This window comes from Triticum dicoccoides, chromosome 6B (assembly GCF_002162155.2).
Source record: "Triticum dicoccoides isolate Atlit2015 ecotype Zavitan chromosome 6B, WEW_v2.0, whole genome shotgun sequence".
Taxonomy (NCBI): domain Eukaryota; kingdom Viridiplantae; phylum Streptophyta; class Magnoliopsida; order Poales; family Poaceae; genus Triticum; species Triticum dicoccoides.
In genome coordinates this window covers 600722933-600745333 of record NC_041391.1, presented here as the reverse complement: position 1 = coordinate 600745333, position 22401 = coordinate 600722933, and the positions used below count along the sequence as shown (strand labels likewise).

General features: G+C 40.1%; 1 long non-coding RNA gene across 1 annotated transcript; it reads right to left on the bottom strand.

The window, feature by feature from the left end:
* Nucleotides 1-20869: 20869 nt before the first annotated feature.
* LOC119322315 lies at nt 20870-21730 on the bottom strand. The gene is made up of 2 exons (XR_005155522.1): nt 21456-21730; nt 20870-21061 (listed from the first exon to the last, which is right to left on the bottom strand). It is a non-coding gene; the product is annotated as an uncharacterized LOC119322315 (long non-coding RNA).
* Nucleotides 21731-22401: the final 671 nt, after the last annotated feature.

The following is a 22401-nucleotide window of genomic DNA, read 5'->3' as shown; positions in this document are numbered from 1 at the left end:
ATCAATTCATCAATCACCGATAGGACAACGAAAATCTACTCAGACATCATAGGATGGCAACACATCATTGGAAAATAATATGAAGCATAAAGCACCATGTTCAAGTAGAGAGTACAGCGGGTTGCGGGAGAGTGGACCGCTGTAGATAGAGGGGGGAAGGTGATGGAGATGTTGGTGAATATGGTGGAGGTGTTGGTGAAGATTGCGGTGATGATGATGGCCCCCGGTGGCATTCCGGCGCCACCGGAAGCAAGGGGGAGAGAGCCCCCCTTCTTCTTCTTCTTCTTCCTTGACCTTCTTCCTCTAGTCCTTGGCTCCCATGGATTGGGAGGGGCGAGAGCCCCTCCGAGATTGGATCTGTCTCTCCGTTTCTACGTTCTGGAATTCTGCACTGGCACCGTTTCCTTTATATCTGGAGATCCGTAACTCCGATTGGATTGAAACCTTCGCCCAGATTGTTTTCCAAAAATTAGCTTTCTTGAGGCAAAAGAAGGGCATCAACTGCCTTACGGGTGGCCCACGAGGGTGGGGGGCATGCCCACTTTAAGTGGGTGGGCCCCTATCTCGTGGCCACCTCAGGCATCGTCTCGCGTTGATTCTTCCTCCCCAAAATCACAAATATTCCAAAATAATTCTCCGTCCATTTTTATCCCGTTTGGACTCCGTTTTATATGGGGTTTCTGCGAAACATAAAACATGCAACAGACAGGAACTGGCACTGGGCACTGGATCAATATGTTAGTCCCAAAAAATAGTATAAAAAGTTGCCAAAAGAATATGAAAGTTGTAGAATATTGGCATGGAACAATAAAAAATGATAGATACGACGGAGACGTATCGGCATCCCCAAGCTTAATTCCTGCTCGTCCTTGAGTAGGTAAATGATAAAAAAAGATAATTTTTTATGTGGAATGCTACCTAGCATAATCTTGATCATGTGTCTAATCATGGCATGAATATTAAGACACAAGTGATTCAAAGCAATAGTCTATCATTTGACATAAAAACAATAATACTTCAAGCATAGCAACCAAGCAATTATGTCTTATCGAAATAACATAGCCAAAGAAAGCTCATCGCTACAAAATCATATAGTCTGGCTATGCTCCAACTTCATCACACAAAATACTCCCATCATGCACAACCCCGATGATGAGCCAAGCAATTGGTTCATACTTTTTAACGCGCTTCAGCTTTTTCAACTCTTACGCAATACATGAGCGCAAGCCATGGACATAGCACTATGGTGGTAAAAGATGGTGGTTGTGAGGACAAAAAGAGGGAGAAGATAGTCTCACATCAACTAGGCGTATCAACAGGCTATGGAGATGCCCATCAATAGATATCAATGTGAGTGAGTAGGGATTGCCATGCAACGGATGCACTAAGAGCTATAAGTGTATGAAAGCTCAAACTGGAAACTAAGTGGGTGTGCATCCAACTTGCTTGCTCATGAAGACCTCAGGCATTTGAGGAAGCCCATCATCGGAATATACAAGCCAAGTTCTATACTGAAAATTCCCACTAGTATATGAAAGTGGTAACTCAAGAGACTCTCTATATGAAGAACATGGTGCTACTCTGAAGCACAAGAGTGGTAAAAGGATAGTAACATTGCCCCTTCTCTCTTTTTCTCTCATTTTTACTTTTTTTTCTCTCTTTTTTCTTTTTTCTTTTTGGTGGGCTTCATTGGCCTCGTTTTTTATATTTGGGCTTCTTTGGCCTCTTTTTATTTTTCATAAAGTTCGGAGTCTCATCCCGACTTGTGGGGGAATCATAGTCTCCTTCATCCTTTCCTCACTGGGGCAATGCTCTAATAATGATGATCATCACACTTTTATTTACTTACAACTCAATATTACAACTCGATATCTCGAACAAAGATATGACTCTATATGAATGCTTCTGGCGGTGTACCGGGATGTGTAATGATCTAGCATAGCAATGACATCAAAAAACGGACAAGCCATGAAAACATCATGCTAGCTATCTTACGATCATGCAAAGCAATATGACAATGAATGCTCAAGTCATGTATATGATGATGATGGAAGTTGCATGGCAATATATCTCGGAATGGCTATGGAAATGCCATGATAGGTAGGTATGGTGGCTGTTTTGAGGAGGGTAAATAATGGGTTCATGATACCGGCGAAAGTTGCACGGCACAATGGAGGCTAGCAAAGTGGAAGGGTGAGTGTGCGTATATCCATGGACTCACATTAGTCATAAAGAACTCATATACTTATTGCAAAAGTCTACTTAGCCCTTGAAGCAAAGTACTACTACGCATGCCCCTAGAGGGATAGATTGGTAGGAAAAGACCATCGCTCGTCCTCGACTGCCACTCATAAGGAAAGCAATCAAAGAGCACCTCATGCTCCAACTTCGTTACATAACGGTTCACCATACGTGCATGCTACGGGACTTGCAAACCTAAACACAAGTATTTCTCAATTTCACAATTACTCAACTAGCACGACTCTAATATCACCACCTTTATATCGCAAAACTATTGCAAGGAATCAAACATATCATATTCAGTGATCTACAAGTTTTATGTAGGATTTTATGACTAACCATGTGAATGACCAGTTCCTATCATCTCTCTAAATAGATATAAGTGAAGCAAGAGTGTTTAATTCTTTCTACAAAAGATATGCCCATGCTCTAACAAATATAAGTGAAGCAAAAGAGCATTCCACAAATGGCAGTTTTCTATATGAAGAGAAACAGGCAATCCAGACTTCAAATGATATAAGGGAAGCACATGAAGCATTCTATAAAGCCATACTCAAACGATTTAAGTGAAGTGCAGTGAGAATTCTATAAATCAACCAAGGACCATCTCATACTAGCATGGTGCATAGAATAAAAATGAAAACTAAATGCAAAAGACGCTCCAAGACTTGCACATATCGCACGAACGAAATGAATACGAAAACATACCGATGCTTGTTGAAGAAAGAGGGGATGCCTTCCGGGGCATCCCCAAGCTTAGACGCTTGAGTCTCCTTGGATATTTACTTGGGGTGCCTCGGGCATCCCCAAGCTTGAGCTCTTGCCTCTCTTCCTTTTCCTCATATCGAGGCCTCCTCGATTAGACACTTCATCCACACAAAACTTCAACAGAAAACTCGGTAAGATCCGTTAGTATAATAGAGCAAATCACCACTCTAAGTATTGTTGAAAACCAATTCATATTTTGTTTTTTCATTGTGTCTACTGTAATGTAACTTTTTCATGGCTTAATCCACTAATATAAATCGATAGGTTCATCAAAACAAGCAAACTATGCATCAAAAACAGAATCTGTCAAAAATAGAATAGTCTGTAGCAATCTGAACATACACCATACTTCTGGTACCCCAACAATTCTACCAAAATTAGGAAAAATAAAGAAGTTGTATAGCAAGACAGTGCAAAAGGAATCAGAACCAATTGACGTTCCAGTTAAAAATGTAAAATCACTCACTACAGTCAAAGTTTCTGTCATGCACCGTACAAACCAACAAGCATTGTAAACATCCTAAAGGCTAACCTTGGCACATTATTTTTATAATACAATGGAATTATACAAGGGATAATTATTTTTGATAAAAAGTTTCTGTAATCAAGATTCACAAAGTTTTTGTGAGCATGAACAAAGTTCAAGGAGCTCTCCCACTTCAACAATGCTTGTCTTTATCACTTTCACTTTCCTTTTTTGAAAAGTTTTTAGGTTCCCCTCTTTATTTTTTTTGTTTTTAAACTATATAAAAGCACTCAACAGAAATAAATGACTCTCTAAAACTTCCAGGTTGTCTCCCTGGCAGCGCTTTCTTTAAAGCCATTAAGCTAGGCATTTAGTGCTCAAGTAATGAATCCACCCGGATCCCAAGGTATATCAAAGCCAATTTTAATTAACAATGATTTGCAATTTAATAGTGAGCACAAAGTAACATATATCATGCAATAACGAAGTCTAACTCTCTTCCTATGCATCGGCATGTCATAAAAGAACAATTCATGCACACCAAGTAAAGGCCAATGCATAGTATAAGAAGTTTCTTGCAATTCTATCGTGTTGGAAACATAAAGAGGCGGAGATGTAGTTCCTCTCTCATAATAATTGCAAGTAGGAGCAGCAAGCACATGCATATTATATTCATCAAAATCATCATGTTCAACGGTAAAAGGCAACCCATCAATATAATCCTTAATAAGCACAAACTTCTCCAATATGGTGTAGTTTGGAGAATTCAAAAAGATAATAGGACTATAATGTGTGGGTGCAATAGCAACAATTTCATGTTTAACATAAGGAACTATAGCAATTTCATCTCCATAAGCATAATTCATATTGGCATCTTGGCCACAAGCATAGAAAGCATCATCAAAAAAGGATATTTGAAGAGAATCAACGGGATCATAGCAATCATCCTTCGGTAAGCATGAAGGGGAATTAAACAATGTATGAGTTGAAGAGTTACTCTCATTAGAAGGTGGGCACGGGTGATCAATCCGCTCTTCCTCCTTTTGTTCTTCGCTCTCCTCATCATCTTTTTCATCCAATGAGCTCACAGTTTCATCAATTTCTTCTTCCATAGCTTCCTGCAAAATATTTGTCTCTTCTTGGATAGCGGAGAATTTCTCAATATATAGTTTAACATAAGCATTAGAAGCATAATTATCATAACAATATTCAAGTATGGCAAAATTTTCAGATTTGTAGAGAGTAGCATCATACTTTTCAATCAAATAAGCAATTTCATAAGCACCCTTAAAAGCAACAAATTCTTCAATTTGTTTAACATCATAGTAATTACAAACACCCTTAGCATACGAAGATACGATTCCATTGTCAATAAACTCACATTGGTAGGGAAGGTGTTTCTTAGGGTTTTCAGAACAACAATTAACATCATATATTTCACATAAATTCCAAGCATAGCATTGCAAACCATGAATTTGATCCAATAAAAGCTTCACTTTTTCAGATATATGGTGTCGCACATAACAAGCATGCTCATCTAAAGATTTGCCCTCAACTAAGCTAGTTGGGGTTTCAGCACGAGCACAAAGGGATCGAAGATGATCCAAGTAAAAAGCTTTAGGTGTGTGATAGATTTTGAGTGGTTCTTCAACCATTGGTGTAGTAGGTACAACTAATTTTTTTGGTATTTTGTGTTTCCTACCCATAACTAAAGATAGAAAACAACTAAGAACAGCAAATAAAAATTACTTAGTGATAAAGCGAAAAAGCACACACGAGAATATTCACCCCACGCAATGACTCCCCGGCAACGGCGCTAGAAAAAGGTCTTGATAACCTGCAAGTATACGAGATAGTTGTAGCCTCTTTCGATAAGTAAGAGTGTCGAACCCAACGAGGAGCTAAAGGTAGAACAAATACTCTCTCAAGTCCTATCGGCCACTGATACGACTCTACACACGCTTGACGTTCACTTTACCTAGAACAAGTATGAAACTAGAAGTACTTTGTAGGTGTTGTTGGATAGGTTTGCAAGATAATAAAGAACGCGTAAATAAAAACTAGGGGCTGTTTAGATAAAGATGCAATAAAGTAAATAAAGCGAGTGTGGAAAAGTGGTGGTAGGAGTTGTGAAAGTGTCCCTAAGCAATTGACTATGTTACTAAACCGGTAATCACTATTGCAATTCTATTTGAGGGAGAGGCATAAGCTAACATACTTTCTCTACTTGGATCATTGATACGTCTCCAACGTATCTATAATTTTTGATTGGTCCATGCTATTATATTACCCCTTTTTGGATGTTTATGGGTTTTATTTTACACATTTATATCATTTCTGGGACTAACCTACTAACCGGAGGCCCAGCCCATATTGCTGTTTTTTTGCCTATTTCAGTATTTCAAAGAAAAGGAATATCAAACGGGGTCCAAACGGAATGAAACCTTCGGGAGCGTGGTTTTTGGAACGAACCTAATCCGGAGAGCTTGGAGTGCAAGTCAAGAAGCTTCCGAGGGCCTCACGAGATAGGCCCCCCCTGTAGGGCGCACCCCCTGTCTCATGGGCCCCTCGGGCGGCCACCGACGTACTTCTTCCTCCTATATATACCTACGTACCCCGAAAACATCCAGGAGCACCACGAAACACAATTTCCACCGCCGTAACATTCTGTATCCGCGAGATCCCATCTTGGAACCTTCGACGGCACTCTGCCGGAGGGGGAATAAACCACGGAGGGCCTCTACATCAACATCCTTGCCCCTCCGATGAGTTGTGAGTAGTTTACCACAGGCCTACGGGTCCATAGTTATTAGCTAGATGGCTTCTTCTCTCTTTTTGGATCTCAATACAATGTTCTCCCCCTCTCTTGTGGAGATCTATTCGATGTAAACTCTTTCTGGAGTCTGTTTGTCGAGATCCGATGAATTGTGGGTTTATGATCAAGTTTATATATGAATAATATTTGAGTCTTCTCTGAATTCTTTTATGTATGATTGAGTTATCTTTGCAAGTCTCTTCAAATTATCATTTTGGTTTGGCCTACTAGATTGGTCTTTCTTGCCATGGGAGAAGTGCTTAGCTTTGGGTTCAATCTTGCGGTGTTCTTACCCAGTGACAAAAAGGGTTGCAAGACACGTATTGTATTGTTGCCATCGAGGATAACAAGATGGGGTTTATATCATATTGCATGTGTTTATCCCTCTACATCAGTTCATCTTGCTTAATGTGTTACTCTATTCTTATGAACTTAATACTCTAGATGCAGGCAGGAGTCGGTCGATGTGTGGAGTAATAGTAGTAGATGTAGGCAGGAGTCGGTCTACTTGTTATGGACGTGATGCCTATATACATGATCATGCCTAGATAATCTCATAACTATGCGCTTTTCTATCAATTGCTCGACAGTAATTTGTTCACCCGCCGTAATACTTATGCTATCTTGAGAGAAGCCTCTAGTGAAACCTATGGCCCCCGGGTCTATCTCTTATCATATTTGCTTTCAATCTACTTTATTTGCATCTTTACTTTTTGCATCTATATTACAAAATACCAAAAATATATTTATCTTATCATACTATGTTTACTAGATCTCACTTTCACAAGTGCCCGTGAAGGGAATGACAACCCCTTTATTGCGTTGGTTGCGAGTTCTCAGTTTGTTTGTGTAGGTGCGTGGGACTTTTGAGGAGCCTCCTACTAGATTGATACCTTGGTTCTCAAAACTGAGGGAAATATTTACGCTACACTTTGCTGCATCACCCTCTCCTCTTCGAGGAAAACCAACGCAAGCTCAAGACGTAGCAATCATATGCACTTATGATTGGAACTCTAGCAAGCATCCGCAACTACTAAAGATTCATTAAGGTAAAACCCAACCATAGCATTAAAGTATCAAGTCCCCTTTATCCCATACGCAAACAACCTACTTACTCGGGTATGTGCTTCTGTCACTCACGCCACCCACCATAAGCAAATCATAAACATATTGCAAACCCTATAGCGGGAATCCCTCACGCTTGAGCGACACGGAGGGCACAATAGGACAGCACCAATAATAAAACATGCAACTCAAACCAATCATAGCAATTCATCAATCACCGATAGGACAACAAAAATCTACTCACACATCATAGGATGGCAACACATCATTGGAAAATAATATGAAGCATAAAGCACCATGTTCAAGTAGAGGGTACAGCGGGTTGCGGGAGAGTGGACCGCTGTAGATAGAGGGGGGAAGGTGATGGAGATGTTGGTGAAGATGGCGGAGGTGTTGGTGAAGATCGTGGTGATGATGATGGCCCCCGGCAGCGTTTCGGCGCCACCGGAAGCAAGGGGAGAGAGCCCCCCTTCTTCTTCTTCTTCTTCCTTGACCTTCTCCCTAGATGGGAGAAGGGTTTCCCCTCTGGTCCTTGGCTCCCATGGCTTGGGAGGGGCGAGAGCCCCTCTGAGATTGGATCTATCTCTCCGTTTCTGCGTTCTGGAATTCTGCACTGGCACTGTTTCCTTTATATCTGGAGATCCGTAACTCCGATTGGATTGAAACCTTCGCCCAGATCGTTTTCCAAAAATTAGCTTTCTTGTGGCCAAAGAAGGGCATCAACCGCCTTATGGGTGGCCCACGAGGGTGGGGGCGCGCCCACTTTAAGTGTGCGTGGGCCCCTATCTCGTGGCCACCTCGGGCATCGTCTCGCGTTGATTCTTCCTCCCAAAAATCACAAATATTCCAAAATAATTCTCCTTCCGTTTTTATCCCATTTGGACTCCGTTTAATACGGGGTTTCTGCGAAACATAAAACATGCAACAGACAGGAACTGGCACTGGGCACTGGATCAATATGTTAGTCCCAAAAAATAGTATAAAAAGTTGCCAAAAGAATATGAAAGTTGTAGAATATTGGCATGGAACAATAAAAAATTATAGATACGACGGAGACGTATCAAAGACGTATCAACTCCCCCAAGCTTAACCCATTTCTTTTCCTCAAGCAATTCAGTTGACAAACTGAAAAGTGATAAAGAAAAACTTTTACAAACTTTGTTTGATCTTGTTGTCGCAAATATGTAAAGCCAGTATTCATGTTTTCAGCAAAGCTTATGAACAAGCCATATTCGTAATAACATTTAGGTCTCACGTTACTCATATCAATGGCATAATCAACTAGCGAGTGATAATAATAAATCTCTAATGACAACACTTTCTCAAAGCAATCATGATATGATATGACAAGATGGTATCTCGCTAGCCCTTTCTGAGACTGCAAAACATAAATGCAGAGCACCCCTGAAGATCAAGGACTGACTAGATATTGTAATTCATGGCAAAAGAGATCCACTCACAGTCATACTTAGTATCAATTAATAACAATGCATACAAATGAAAGTGGTGCTCTCCAACTGGTGCATTTTAGAAGAGCATGATGACTCAACATAAAAGTAAATAGATAGGCCCTTCACAGAGGGAAGCAGGGATTTACAGAGGTGCCAGAGCTCGAGTTTGGAAACAGAGATAAATAATATTTTGAGTGGCATATTTTCATTGTCAACATAACAACCAAGAGATCTCGATATCTTCCATGCTACATACATTATAGGCGGTTCCCAAACAGAATGGTAAAGTTTATACTCCCCCACCACCAACAAGCACATTCCATGGATGGTCCGAAACAACGAGTACTGTCCAACTAACAACAATCCTCGGGGAGTTTTGTTTGTAATTATTTTGATTTGAATTGAGCATGGGAGTGGGCATCCCGGTTACCGACCATTTTCTCCTGAATGATGAGCGGAGTCCACTCATCGTGAGAATAACCCACCTAGCATGGAAGATATAGACAACCCTAGTTGATACATGAGCTATTCGAGCATACAAAATAGAATTTCATTTGAAGGTTTAGAATTTGGCACATGCAAATTTACTTGGAACGGCAGGTAAATACTACATATAGGTAGGTATGGTGGACACATATGGAACAACTTTGGGGTTTATGGAAGTGGATTCACAAGCAGTATTCCCGCTTAGTATAGGTGAAGGCTACAAAGAGACTGGGAAGCGACCAACTAGAGAGCAACACAAACATAAACATGCATTAAGATTAACCAACAATGAGTGCAAGCATGAGTAGCATATAAATCACCATGAACATAAATATCGTGGAGGCTATGTTGATTTTCTTTCAACTACATGCGTGAACATGTGCCAAGCCAAGTCACTCAAATCATTCAAAGGAGGATACCATCCTATCATACTACATCACAACCATTTTAATAGCATGTTGGCACGCAAGGTAAACCATTATAAACTCCTAGCTAATTAAGCATGGCATGAGTAACTATAATCTCTAATTGTCATTGCAAACATGTTTCATTCATAATAGGCTGAATCAGGAACGATGAACTAATCATATTTACAAAAACATGATAGGTCGAGTTCATACCAGCTTTTCCACATCTCAATCATTTCATCATATATCGTCATTATTGCCTTTCACTTGCACGACCGAACGGTGTGGATAATAATAATAGTGCACATGCATTGGACTAAGTTGGAATCTGCAAACATTTAATTCAAAGGAGAAGACATGGTAATATGGGCTCTTTGTTAGATCAACAATAATGCAAACTAGAACCACTCATCATTTTTATCGTGGTCTTCTCCTCTCGACCCCCAAAGAAAAGAAAATAATTTCAAAGAACAAGAAAAACTATTTACATGGGAAAGCTCCCAACAAGCAAAAGAAGAACGAGAAATCTTTTCGGGTTTTCTTATTTAATTACTACTAATACAAGCAGGAAAGGTAAACTAGCTAAAATCTATAACTAATTTTTTGGGTTTTTATCAAAGGTTTTCAAACACACAAGAAGAAAACAAGAAAAGAAAATAAACTAGCATGGATAATACAATGAAAAAGTATGAACACCGATAACTAGAATGAGCGTGTGAACATGAATGTAATGTCGGTGAGAAATACATACTCCCCCAAGCTTATGCTTTTGGCCTAAGTTGGTCTAAGGCCACCACTGGCCCGGATGATATCCGACATCATAGTTGGGGTTGTACTATGCTGCGGAAGCTGCTTCCTGGAGACGAGCGGCCTCTGCTGATCTTTCATACTTGTTTGCCTCCTCTCTGGTTATAACATATCTCCCATCTGCCTGAAAGTTAAAGAAGGCAGTAGCAGGCAAGGTAATAATGACAGCACATCGTCTGTCAAAGATTAGTCGGTACTGGAGGAACTGATTGTTCCTCTCAAGAAACTGGTAACGAACCATAGCATTATAATCTAGAAAAGCATGAGGCAACTCAATATCATTTTTTCTAATGGATACACCAAGATAATCATTTAAACGAGTTGCATAAATCCCACCAAATAAATCTCGATCTTTAGCATTAAGATGTAACCTCCGCTCAACAATGGCCCCCAAGTTATATCGCTTATCACCTAATATCGCACTCTTGAGGACACTAAGATCTCGGACTGATACGTCTCCAATGTATCTATAATTTTTGATTGTTCCATGCTATTCTATTATCAATCTTGGATGTTTATATGCTATATTATATGATTTTTGTGACTAACCTATTAACCTAGAGCCCAGTGCCAGTTTATGTTTTTTCCTTGTTTTTTATTTTACAGAAAAGGAATACCAAACGGCGTCCAATTGACGTGCCAATTTTTTATGATTTTTTATGGACCAAAAGAAGCCCCCGAAGTAAAAGAGTTGGGCCAGAAGAGTCCTGAGCCATCCATGAGGGTGGAGGGTGCGCCGTACCCCCCTGGGCACGCCCCCTATCTCGTGGATGACTCGGAGACCCCCTTGACATGAGACCGATGCCAAAAATTCCTATAAATACAGAAACCCCCGAAAATAAACCTAGATCGGGAGTTCCGCCGCTGCAAGCCTCTGTAGCCACCAAAAACCAATCGAGGCCCTGTTCCGGCATCCTGCCGGAGGGGGATCCATCACCGGTGGCCATCTTCATCATCCTGGCGCTCTCCATGATGAGGAGGTAGTAGTTTCCCCTCGGGGCTGAGGGTATGTACCAGTAGCTATGTGTTTGATCTCTCTCTCTCTCTCTCATGTTCTTGATTTGGCATGATCTTGATGTATCGCGAGCTTTGCTATTATAGTTGGATTCTATGATGTTTCTCCCCCTCTATCTCTTGTAATGGATTGAGCTTTCCCTTTGAAGTTATCTTATCGGATTGAGTCTTTAAGGATTTGAGAACATTTGATGTATGTCTTGCGTGGGATATCTGTGGTGACAATGGGGTATTCTATTGATTGACTTGATGTATGTTTTTGTGATCAACTTGCAGGTTATGTGACCTTGGGAATCTATGCATAGGGGTTGGCACACGTTTTTGTCTCGACTCTCCGGTAGAAACTGTGGGGCACTCTTTGAAGTTCTTTGTGTTGGTTGAATAGATGAATATGAGATTTTGTGATGCATATTGTATAATCATACCCACAGATACTTGCGGTGACATCAGAGTATCTAGGTGACATTAGGGTTTTGGTTGATTTGTGTCTTAAGGTGTTATTTTACTACGAACTCTAGGGTTGTTTGTGACACTTATAGGAATAACCCAACGGATTTATTGGAAAGAATAACTTTGAGGTGGTTTCGTACCCTACAATAATCTCTTCGTTTTTTCTCCTCTATTAGTGACTTTGGATGACTCTTTGTTGCACGTTGAGGGATTGTTATGATCTAATTATGTTATTATTGTTGAGAGAACTTGCACTAGTGAAAGTATAAACCCTAGGCCTTGTTTCAAAGCATTGCAATACCGTTTGTGCTCACTTTTATAATTAGTTACATTGCTGTTTTTATATTTTCAGATTATAAAAATCTATATCTACCATCCATATTGCACTTGTATCACCATCTCTTCGCCGAACTAGTGCACCTATACAATTTACCATTGTATTTGGTGTGTTGGGGACACAAGAGACTCTTTGTTATTTGGTTGTAGGGTTGTTTGAGCGAGACCATCTTCATCCTACGCCTCCTGTGGATTGATAAACCTTAGGTAATCCACTTGAGGGAAATTTGCTACTGTCCTACAAACCTCTGCACTTGGAGGCCCAACAACGTCTACAAGAAGAAGGTTGCATAGTAGACATCAAGCTCTTTTCTGGCGCTGTTGCCGGGGAGGTTAGTGCTTGAAGGTATATCTTTAGATCTTGCAATCAAATCTTTTAGTTTCTTGTTTTATCACTAGTTTAGTTTATATGAGAAAACTACAAAAAAATGGAATTGAGGGTGCCTCATATGCTTCATCTTTTTAATATCTTTCGTGAAAATGATGGAAAGGAAACTTGTGCTCAATTACTAGAAGAAGAATGCATTAAAATGTTTGGCACTAAACTTTTGAATGATGAGCATGATTAAAATGTTGTTAGTATGAATTCCTTGAATATCCACGAGGCTAATGATATGCAAAGCCACAGGCTTGGGGAAGCTATGTTTGATGAATATGATATTTTTAGTCCCCCATGCTTTGATGAGAATATTTGTTATGATGAAAGCATGCTTCCTATTTGTGATGATTATATTGATGAAAGTGGGTTTGGAAGAGTGTCAACTTTAGGAAGTAATGATTCCACTATTTTGGAGGGTGTTGAATCTTATAATATTTATGAAAGTGGATTTGGAGAGATCATGACTTTATTTAGTGATGAATCCACTATTTCGGAAGAGGTTCCAATTGATTATGAGAACAAAGTTGCTATCTGTGATGATTATTGTGATGACATGTATGCTATAAAGGATAATAATAACCATAAAACTTGTCATCATGATTTCAATTTTCAATTGGATTATGCCTCACATGATAGTTATTTTGTTGAGTTTGCTACCACTAGTATTCCGAATGAGAAGAAATTTGCTTATGTGGAGAGTAATAAAAATTCCATGCTTGTGAATCTTGAAACTAATGCTTTATGTGATAGTTATATTGTTGAATTCATTCATTATGCTACTGAAAATTATTATGAGGGGGAATATATGCTTGTAGGAGTTGCAATAATATCAAGTTTCCTCTCTATGTGTTGAAAATCTTGAAGTTATGCTTGTTTTGCCTTCCTATGCTAGTTGATTATTTTTCCCATAAGTTGTTTGCTCACAAAATCCCTATGCATAGGAAGTGGGTTAGACTTAAATGTTCTAGTCATATTCTTCATGATGCCCCCATTATGTTTCAATTCTTATCTTTTATGTGAGCATCATTGAAATCATCATGCCTAGCTAAAAAGGCATTAAAGAAAAGCGCTTGTTGGGAGACAACCCAACATTTAACACTACTGTTTTTGTGTGTCCACATGATTAAGCTATTGTAGTAATCATGTTTTATAGCTTTTGTTTTAATAAAGTGCCAAGTAGAACCTTTGGGAAGACTTGGGTGAAAGTTAATGTGATCTTGCTGTAAAAAACAGAAACTTTGCACTCACGAGAATAATTGTAACTTCTAACAGAAGAGTGATTTTAAGTTGATTATTTTTGAAGAAGATTAATAGACAAATTCCTCACGTCTACCAATTTATTTCAGAATTTTTGGAGTTACAGAAGTATTCGAGAGTTACAGATTACTACAGACTGTTCTGTTTTTGACAGATTCTGTTTTCTATGTGTTGTCTGCTTATTTTGATGAATCTATGAGTAATATCAGAGGGTATGAACCATAGAGAAGTTCGAATACAGTATATATTACACCAGTATGAATTTATAATGAGTTCACAACAGTACCAAAAGTGGTGATTTATTTTCTTATACTAACGGAGCTTACAAGTTCTCTGTTGAGTTGTGTGTTGTGAAGTTTGCAAGTTTTGGGTAAAGATTTGATGGACTATGGAATAAGGAGTGGAAAGAGCCTAAGCTTGGGGATGTCCAAGGCACCCCAAGGTAATATTCAAAGACAACCAAGAGCCTAAGCTTGGGGATGCCCCGGATGGCATCCCCTCTTTCGTCTTCGTTCATCGGTAACTTTACTTAGAGCTATATTTTTTTTCACCACGTGATATGCGTTTTGCTTGGAGCGTCATTTTATTTATTTTGTTTTGCTTGATGTTTGAATAATATCCCAAGATCTGAAATTCTTAAATTTTAGAGAGTCTTCACATAGTTACATAATTATTCGACTACTCATTGATCTTCACTTATATCGTTCGGAGTAGTTTGTCGTTTGCTATAGTGCTTCACTTATATCTTTTTAGAGCACGATGGTAGTATTATTTCGAAGAAATAGTTGAAATCTCATGCTTCACTTATATTATTTTGAGAGTCTTTCAGAACAGCATGGTAATTTTCTTTGGTTATGAATTTAGTCCTAATATGATAGGCATCCAAGAGGGATATAATAAAAACGTTCATATAAAGTGCATTGAATTCTATGAGAAGTTTGATTCCTTATAATTGTTTTGAGATATGAAGATGGTGATATTAGAGTCATGCTAGTATAGTAGTTGTGAATTTGAGAGATACTTGTGTTAAAGTTTGTGATTCCCGTAGCATGCACGTATGGTGAACCATTATGTGATGAAGTTGGAGCATGATTTATTTATTGATTGTCTTCCTTATGGGTGGAGGTCGGGATCGCGCGATGGTTAACTCCTACCAAACCTTACCCTAGGAGCATGCGTGTAGTGCTTGGTTTTGGTAACTTGTAGATTTTTGCAATAAGTATGTGAGTTCTTTATGACTAATGTTGAGTCCATGGATCATACGCACTCTCACCCTTCCACCACTGCTAGCCTCTCTAGTACCACGCAACTTTCGCCGGTACCATACACCCACCATATACCTTCCTCAAAACAGCCACCATACCTACCTATTATGGCATTTCCATAGCCATTCCGAGATATATTGCCATGCAAATTTCCACCATTCCGTTTATTATGACACGTTTCATCATTGTCATATTGCTTTGCATGATCATGTAGTTGACATCGTATTTTGGCAAAGCCATTGTTCATAATTCTTTCATACATGTCACTCTTGATTCATTGCACATCCCGGTACACCGCCTGAGGTATTCACATAGAGTCATATTTTGTTGTAAGCATTGAGTTGTAATTCTTGAGTTGTAAGTAAATAAAAGTGTGATGATCTTCATTATTAGAGCATTGTCCCAGTGAGGAAAGGATGATGGAGACTATGATTCCCCCACAAGTCGGGATGAGACTCCAGACGAAAAAAAAGAGGCCAAAAAAGAGAGGGGGCCCAAAAAAAGAACAAAAAAATGAGAGAAGGAGCAATGCTACTATCCTTTTTCCACACTTGTGCTTCAAAGTAGCACCATGATCTTCATGATAGAGAGTCTCCTATTTTGTCACTTTCATATACTAGTGGCAGTTTTCATTATAGAACTTGGCTTGTATATTCCAATGATGGGCTTCCTCAAAGTACCCTAGGTCTTCATTAGCAAGCAAGTTGGATGCACACCCACTTAGTTTCTTTTTGAGATTTCATACACTTATAGCTCTAGTGCATCCGTTGCATGGCAATCCCTACTCACTCACATTGATATCTATTGATGGGCATATCCATAGCCCGTCGATAAGCCTAGTTGATGTGAGACTATCTTCCTCCTTTTTGTCTTCTCCGCAACCACCATATTCTATTCCCCATATAGTGCTATGTCCATGGCTCACGCTCATGTATTGCATGAAAGTTGAAAAAGTTTGAAAATACTAAAGTATGAAGCAATTGCTTAGCTGAAACCGGGGTTGTGCATGATTTAAATAGTTGTGTGATGAAGATAGAACATAGTCAGACTATACGATTTTGTAGGGATAGCTTTCTTTGGCCATGTTATTTTGAGAAGACATGATTGCTTTGTTAGTATGCTTGAAGTATTATTGTTTTCATGTCAATATTAAACTTTTGTTTCGAATCTTATGGATCTGAATATTCTTGCCACAATAGAGAAGATTATATTGATAAATAAGTTAGGTAGCATTCCACATCAAAAATCTATTTTATCATTTACCTACTCGAGGACGAGCAAGAATTAAGCTTGGGGATGCTTGATATGTCTCCAACGTATCTATAATTTTTGATTGTTCCATGGTATTATATTATCAATCTTGGATGTTTTATATGCATTTATATGCTATATTATATGATTTTTGGGACTACCCTATTAACTAGAGCCCAGTGCCAGTTTCTAGTTTTTCCTTGTTTTTGAGTTTTACAGAAAAGGAATACCAAATAGAGTCCAATTGACATGCCAATTTTTGATGATATTTTATGGACCAAAAGAAGTCTCCGAATTAAAAGAGTTGGGCCAGAAGAGTACCCAGCCATCCACGATGGTGGAGGGCACGCCCTACCCCCCTGGGCGCGCCCCCCTATCTCGTGGATGACTCGGAGACCCCCCTGACGTGAGACCGACGCCAAAAATTCCTATAAATACAGAAACCCCCGAAAAGAAACCTAGATCAAGAGTTCCGCCGCTGCAAGCCTCTATAGCCACCAAAAATCAATTGGGGCCTTGTTTCGACACCCTGCCAAAGGGGGGATCCATCACCGGTGGCCATCTTCATCATCCTGGCGCTCTCCATGATGAGGAGGGAGTAGTTCACCCTCGGGGCTGAGGGTATGTACCAGTAGCTATGTGTTTGATCTCTCTCTCTCTCTCTCTCTCTCTCTCTCTCTCTCTCTCTCTCTCTCTCTCGTGTTCTTAATTTGGCACGATCTTGATGTATCGTGAGCTTTGCTATTATAGTTGGATCCTATGATGGTTCTCCCCCTCTATCTCTTGTAATGGATTGAGTTTCCCCTTTGAAGTTATCTTATCGGATTGAGTCTTTAAGGATTTGAGAACACTTGATGTATGTCTTTTGTGGGACACCTATGGTGATAATGGGGTATTCTATTGATTCACTTGATGTATGTTTTGGTGATCAACTTGCGGGTTCCGTGACCTTGGGAATCTATGCATAGGGGTTGGCACACGTTTTCGTCTTGACTCTCAAGTAGATACTATGGGGCACTCTTTGAAGTTCTTTGTGTTGGTTGCATAGATGAATATGAGATTGTGTGATGCATATCGTATAATCACACCCACGGATACTTGTGGTGACATTGGAGTATCTAGGTGACATTAGGGTTTTGGTTGATTTGTGTCTTAAGGTGTTATTTTACTACGAACTCTAGGGCTGTTTGTGACACTTATAGGAAGAGCCCAACGGATTGATCGGAAAGAATAACTTTGTGGTGGTTTCGTACCCTACAATAATCTCTTTGTTTGTTCTCCACTATTAGTGACTTTGGAGTGACTCTTTGTTGCACGTTGAGGGATTGTTATATGATCTAAATATGTTATTATTGTTGAGAGAACTTGCAGTAGTGAAAGTATGAACCCTAGGCCTTGTTTTGAAGCATTGCAATATCGTTTGTGCTCACTTTTATTATTAGTTACCTTGCTGTTTTTATATTTTCAGATTATAAAAACCTATATCTACCATCCATATTGCACTTGTATCACCATCTCTTCCCCGAACTAGTGCACCTATACAATTTACCATTGCATTGGGTGTGTTGGGGACACAAGAGACTCTTTGTTATTTGGTTGCAGGGTTATTTGAGAGAGACCATCTTCATCCTACGCCTCCCACGGATTGATAAACCTTAGGTCATCCAGTTGAGGGAAATTTGCTACTATCCTACAAACCTCTGCACTTGGAGGCCCAACAACGTCTACAAGAAGAAGGTTGCGTAGTAGACATCAGGGATGCAAATGTGGCTATGCTCGTGCTTACCGTTAATGCACCTACCTATAAAGAGAGCAAAGTAATATATGGCAGGAAAATCAATGCTCCCTATGGTAGCTTGTGTGATATTTCTGGTTTCTCCCACAGTGATGCTAGCAAGAAAATCATTATATTCAGATTTGTGAGGTTCACTAAAGATGCCCCACTGTGGGATTTTGCAAGCAGTATTAAAATCTTCAAGGTCCATGGTATGTGATTTATCATAGAGGTCAAATATAACAGTGTGAGTGTTGTGCTTAGATGAAAATTCAAACTTCAGCACAAAGGAATCAGTGAGGTAATTCTATTGTCGGCACTTATCTGATAGGAAGTCCTCAAGAGCAGCATTACGCACATACGCATCAAATTCATCCTTGAAGCCTGCTTGGACCATAAATCCATCCGTCGGCCATTCACAAGGCCGCACTTGAGCTTCCCTTCGTGGTTCAAGGTCTGGCTCACGTATCGCGAGCCTTAGTGCTTGCTTCCTCGAAGAACCACCTAGGTACATTGTCCTAGACATATTTCTTCCTCTGAAAAATTTCTGAAATTTTTAGTGACTCAAAATAAAGTGAACCAAACTCAACAAGATTGATAGCAACTACTCCCACTACAAAAAAATATACTTCCGTGATGATACATGTTTGTCACAGTAGGCCATGTTTTTTGTCATGCATGTACATCCATGACGATTTTATGATAGAATCAAGATAGTCATACCTGTGTTATCGTAGAAGTGTTACATGAAATTACGAAAATTATCATCATGGAAGTGTCCACTTCCATGATGATAAATCGCGCGTCATAGAAGTGCTTTCGTCAAGGGTGACCGACACGTGGCATCCACCGTAACGGGTCGTTGTTAAGCTATTAGGTTCCCGTTTGGATCCGATAACCCGTTAATAGCCTGGACCAATGGGGATTTTTCACGTGTAAAATCATCATTGGCTGGAGGAAACGCGTTTCGGCTCCTAGGTGGGCCAGATGTCGTCCGTCCAATGGAGGAGACATGCCTATGATACGTCAACACATGGTAGGGCCCAACCGAGGCCCATATAGGTTAAAAAGGCCGGCCCAGTCAAAGGCCCATAGTATTTACTCCGGTAATAGTGGACCAGCCCAATAACGACCTGTTTAAACATGGCCCATTTATGGCCCGAAGCCAGATCTGGCCCGTTAATTGTTCGCCGAATATTTGGGCCCAATTACGGCCCAGTGACATTACGGCCTGTTAGAGGCCCGATGTAGACATGGGCCCATTTCAGCCCGGTGTGTCTTTCCGCCTGGGAATGGCCCATGCTGCCCATGGGCCATATATGGTCCGACACGACATCCGGCCCTCTAATGCCCGTGATAAAGGTGGCAACAATTCAGCCCAACGTGACTTTGGGCATGTTAAAGGCCTATTGTATAATTCGGCTCGTTGATGCCTCTACAAAGCTTTTGGCCTGTTAAAGGCCCATGATATCAATAAGCCAACTAAGGCCCGAGATATGTTTCGACCTGGTAATGGCCCGTCATATAACTGGGCCAAAAAGGCCTGGTCTACATTTTAGCCTGTTGAAGGCCCGTCGATGACTAGTGGAAATTGAGGCCGAACATGCATTTCGGCCTGCTAAAGGTCCATGGTTACTTCTGGGCCGTAACAGGCCAACACAATATTCAGCATGTTGATGGCCCAAAGCTACATGGGCCCAACTAAGCTTTGTGTCCACTAAAGGCCCAACTAAACTGTGGGCCGAATGTAGGCTCGTGTAAATTGTGGGCCTGGCGCACAGTGTGAAGGCCCCAATGGCCTTTCGAGCCCAAGAAAGTTGCAGGCCGACCCAATTGTGGCCCGCTAAAAAGCAGGCCAGTTAGAGGCGAATGTTTCGGCCTGGTCGACTACATCAGATTTTCTCCATTTATTTTCAGATAGCGAATGACTGCAGTAACTAGTAGGGATTAAGAACAAACCTACTCTATACAATAAAGAAATTATGGCATAATAACTTAGAATAAACCTACACCATACAATAAAGGATCACTACATGAAATATGTCAACTTGTGACCTTGACTATTGGTCACTGAAAGGTCATTGTTTTTCATTTGCGACCTTTTTGTGACCAAAAACAGAAGGTCAAAAGCTGGCGGTTGTAAACTGAAATTAACGACCTTCTCTGTGAGAAGGTCGTAGACGTTTACGACCAAAACAGAAGGTCGTTGAACCCATGACCTTTTGTTTTGGTCACTAGCTGTTTGCTCAGGCCACGTCGGATCCGACATGGCAATCTGACGTAGCAAAACTGTGACCAATTGAAAAGGTCACTCACAAGAATCATCCCGGACCAATTGAGTGTTTTACATGGTCCTAGCCCATTAATTCAGCCTTTTATATATATTTTTCCTGTCAATTTACGCTAGCTACATGGGCCAAGCCCAGCAGTTCGGCCTTTTTGGTTTCTAAGACACAAAACTTTACAGTCCATTTCTTTTTGGGCCTCGGCCTTTTAAAAGTTGACTTCTTCTTTGGGCCTCAGCCTTTTTGCATGCTATTCACATTTTGGGCCTTGGCGTCTACCAATAAGTAGGTCCAACTCATCAACTTTCTATTTCTCACATTTTCACAATACACAAATGACAAATATTTCAAATGAAACAAAACTATATACTTGAAATGATAGCCAAAATTAGCCTATTACAATCTTTACATAGTGTTCATACAACCAGACCAGTACATAATACAATGTAACTAGCTATGAAGTACAACCAAAACACAAGGCATATTGATAGATAACCACCACGCTTCATCGTCTTCCTCTTCCAAATTCCAAGAAACAAATCACCTAGCATTAGAAGGATCACACATCAAAAGCATATAAAATCTTTCAACCATCAATATAGTTTGCTTATAAGAAAACATATGGTCTGATGCTTATGAGCTACTAGATTACTAAACACAAATTGCACACTATGCACTCAATTTGATACTTTCTTAACAGTTTCAATGTAAACCAACAGTTAAACCTTAAAAGATGCAAAGTTGAAATCTAACTGATGACTGTAGCAAGAGTGCTCCCAACACAATATCACAATTCTGCATTTCTAACCAGCACAAGGGTTCAGCAAGCCAAGGCATTTTGGTGTGCATATTCTGGACTTTGATGCTGCTAGGTTCATTAGTCAAAGGAACACATCAGGAACAAAGTGTGAGCAATAGCAACGGAAATGCATGCGTACCTCATGGAGGAGTGGAGGTTGGCGGAGGCGAGGGCGTCGTCGGGGCGGCCGGAGGCGGCGCTTGATGGACGAAAAGTTTCAACATACACTCAGATCCATGTTGAATTGGACCGGACAATCCAGCTCTTAAACCGGCTTGCAGATCGACTAACACTTGGCCAATCTGCACAATAATACAGAGACAAAACAATCAACTTACTGCACACAAGAGGCAGAGGGGATTTCTTTAAAAGAGAAACAGAACTGGACATAGAGCCACATCCCACATTAATAAATTGTTTGCAGCAACTATAACATAGAACCAATACAAATGTTGTATGGACATGAACAGCAGGATAAGTGACTATCGGTGAGAAAACTGAAGTTTGCAAGTTCTGCTAGTCTCCCGACATGGGTACTGCTTCATCAAACAACATGAATCACTGATTTAATTAGCATCTGTTGTAGTATTATTAAAACTTTCCTAAATTATACAGTAAGCACATGTTAATCTAAGAAATACTGTACAGATTTTGAGCGTTTATAAACATTGGCACTGATCTCAAAATGTACACTTAAACTGAACACTGTTAATGTTAGTTTCAGGCATTCGGTACCATTTTGTCCCTAGCTCAGGCAAAACATCAAACATGCAGCATGCAAACCGATAAAAGCGCATGTAGAGAAAACAAAGTTCAGCATGTTCTGAATATCTTCACCAAGCTCCGTTTCCGACAGTACTTACAGAGTTTACTGGTTGCAGAGTCATATGTGTGTAGACCTCGTTAGCGTCCTTGTCAGCCTGTGCAAAACAAGCAGCATTAATCAGGATTAAATGGTTAATGCTTAAGGCCACTAACCCCCACACCTGAACCTGAAGATGAACCAAGTACACCTACATGCATGGTGATGTTTTGGACTTGACACAGCAGCTGCGACGGCAGGCTCGGGTAGTTCGGGATGCGGG